Below are 3,412 nucleotides of genomic sequence, written 5' to 3' on the forward strand. Positions count from 1 at the left end.
ATATATATAATAAAAGTGTTTCTTTAGAGCAGGAAGAGGTAGTATTTCTGTTTTTAAAGATGTTATAAAATTCTGAGGAATTCATAAATAGCTATAACTACATTACGTGTAGCATATTTGTTTTGGTGCTTATTCCTATGTATTTTTTCATTATTATATATCTCTCCTTAGACTGTAGACTATAATAGTACAGGTGTTTTATATTTGAATAAAATTACAATGAAGTTGAACACAATATATGGTCATCCACTTTTTAGGGCTCTTGTTGAAGAACAATGGAAAAAACACATTTGAATGAATTACTTTTTTGGTATTATTACATTTTATAGGTTAGACTCTGAGCAAAATTCTTCATTGCCTTTTGTGAAGACTATAAATTGTAGATATATAAATTCTTTGAATTAACTTAAGAATGATGGTGCATGAAAAGGGACACTGGCCATATAACCTGCACTCCCCATGAGACTGTACCGTCTTGGAGAGTGAACCATTGTTTTAAGTCCTCCTCTAAACAGCAGGCTGATGGTTCGTGGGGGGGTCTCTGCTGGAGGCACATGTTACATACTGAGATGACTTCATGCTCTCAATGCTAAAGTTACTTTTGAAAATCACAATGTTTCATTAAGCAATTACGTAACTTCTTACTGTGGTTTCCTCAGAACTAAGTATGAATTTGTTTTTGTATTTATAACTATTTTAAGAAGATATTTGCGCCCTAGCCGGTTTAGCTCTGTGGATAGAGCACTGGCCTGCAAAGGGTCCCGGGTTCGATTCCAGTCAAGGGCACATGCCTGGGTTGTGGGATCTTCAGTAGGGGGTGTGCAGAAGGCAGCCAATCAATGATTCTCTCTCATCACTGATTTTTCTCTCTCTCCCTCTCTGAAATCAATAAAAATATAATAAATAAAAAATGTCTCGCCAAAACTGGTTTGGCTCAGTGGATAGAAAAACACATTTGAATGAATTACTTTTTTGGTATTATTACATTTTATAGGTTAGACTCTGAGCAAAATTCTTCATTGCCTTTTGTGAAGACTATAAATTGTAGATATATAAATTCTTTGAATTAACTTAAGAATGATGGTGCATGAAAAGGGACACTGGCCATATAACCTGCACTCCCCATGAGACTGTACCGTCTTGGAGAGTGAACCATTGTTTTAAGTCCTCCTCTAAACAGCAGGCTGATGGTTCGTGGGGGGGTCTCTGCTGGAGGCACATGTTACATACTGAGATGACTTCATGCTCTCAATGCTAAAGTTACTTTTGAAAATCACAATGTTTCATTAAGCAATTACGTAACTTCTTACTGTGGTTTCCTCAGAACTAAGTATGAATTTGTTTTTGTATTTATAACTATTTTAAGAAGATATTTGCGCCCTAGCCGGTTTAGCTCTGTGGATAGAGCACTGGCCTGCAAAGGGTCCCGGGTTTCCCAGTCAGGACACATACATGCCTGGGTTGTGGGATCTTCAGTAGGGGGTGTGCAGAAGGCAGCCAATCAATGATTCTCTCTCATCACTGATTTTTCTCTCTCTCCCTCTCTGAAATCAATAAAAATATAATAAATAAAAAAGATATTTGCACAAAAATTTAAACATTTGTAATGAAAGTATTCTCCAAAAGTAGTACCTAATCACAGATGGTGTGCTGATAAACCTTAACAGTGTACTCTAAGAAGATGCCCCTACATTCCCTAGACTGGGTTATATCCACTTTACTTATATGTATTCCCCCATCCAGCATTATCTTGGAATTATCCATTTATGTCTGTCTCCCTATTACAACCTTTGCTCTATGGAAAATACTCTTATCTAATTTTATGTGCCTAGTTCAGGAACAAGGGCTTTAAACAAAGCTATTTATCTGAACTGAACAACTTAATGATGAAATTACTAACTATGAATCCCATCATCTTTAACTGTTTGGCTGGTGCCCTATAACAGGTTAGAATTTGGTTCAGAGTTCTTATGTCTTGTTTGGGGAGCGTATTCTTGACCTATTTCTAGGAGTGTTTCACCTGACCTGGCTATTTCGGAATTCTGCTGCGGGACTGGGTTCCAGGTGCTCACATCTTGCCTCACTCAGTGGAATGTTTCATCCCTGAGGGTAGGCAGCTGTGTTAGCTTTGTGTTCTGTGCCCTCTTCCAGAAATAACTATACTTGTGCTGGACTGTGAGATCCTCTAGGCCTAGGGCAAAAGCCATGGAAGGAAGGTTTCTATGGTTCAGACTGATGTGGCCACAAAGTAGGGAGCTCAGTAAACTTTTTGTAGTTTCCATTGAGTGCAGCACCCTTTGTGCCTTTGTGCTACGAACAGGGCCAGGCACTGAATCATCAAAGAAAAAAATCACCTTCAATCATCTTGGCTCATCCTTAAAGTATCGATCTGTGTTATTCTCTGTGCCAGAAGCTTTCATTCATTTTAAACTCTCACAATCCACACCCCCCCCCCCCCCCCCCCCCCCTAATTCCCACAGTTTGTCATTTGGGAATGATAGGCAATTCCTAATGGGATTGTTTATACCAGTGGTTGGCAAACTCATTAGTCAACAGAGCCAAATATCAACAGTACAACGATTGAAATTTCTTTTGAGAGTCAAATTTTTTAAACTTAAACTATATAGGTAGGTACCTTGTTATTAACTTAATTGGGGTATTCCTAAACTGGCCTTTGCTAAAAAACGTCCTCAATCTGAGGGGTCGACCTCAGCGAATGTACCCCCACTTCTTCTGCCACTTCCTCAAAATAGACTCGCCCAGGCCGAAAACTGACTTCTGCACATGGGCCACGAAGTTTCAATCACACTGTATGCGCGTGCCTGCACGTGGTATTTTGTGGAAGAGCCACACTCAAGGGACCAAAGAGCCGCATGTGGCTGGCGAGCCGGGGTTTGCCGACCACTGGTTTATACCCTGGAGTCCCATGGGGCCTAAGCTTATGGTAATGTTACTACAGTTATTGTCAAAATCCTTTTATTATCAAAAATCGACACATCAAGTGCGTTGTGTGCACTCATCTTAAATTTAAGGCTCGATGAATTTTTACGTATGTATACATCTTTGTAACTACCACGCAAATCAAGACACGGAGCTTTTTAAAACTCTTATTAGATTCCCTTGTGCCCCTTCCATCCCTCCAGAGGTAACCATTATTCTAAACTCTTACACCACTGATAAGTTCTGTAGGAAATTATTCTGCAGAAATGGCATGATTTGGCTCACAATCCCGCGGGCCTGGAAGGGACGCACCCTCGGCGCTCTCCTTTTAAAGGGCATCGGGAGGAGGTTCCAGGGGGTCCGCGGAGTGACGGCTCCGCTCTCACGGGCCCGAGCCCGCCCGGCCAGAAGGCGGTCGGGCCTCACGTAGGCAGTGCCCGAGCACGCCACAATAGCCGACTGCCCGCGGGCT

The sequence above is a fragment of the Myotis davidii genome, unplaced genomic scaffold, assembly GCF_000327345.1.
Source record: "Myotis davidii unplaced genomic scaffold, ASM32734v1 scaffold946, whole genome shotgun sequence".
Lineage (NCBI taxonomy): Eukaryota > Metazoa > Chordata > Mammalia > Chiroptera > Vespertilionidae > Myotis > Myotis davidii.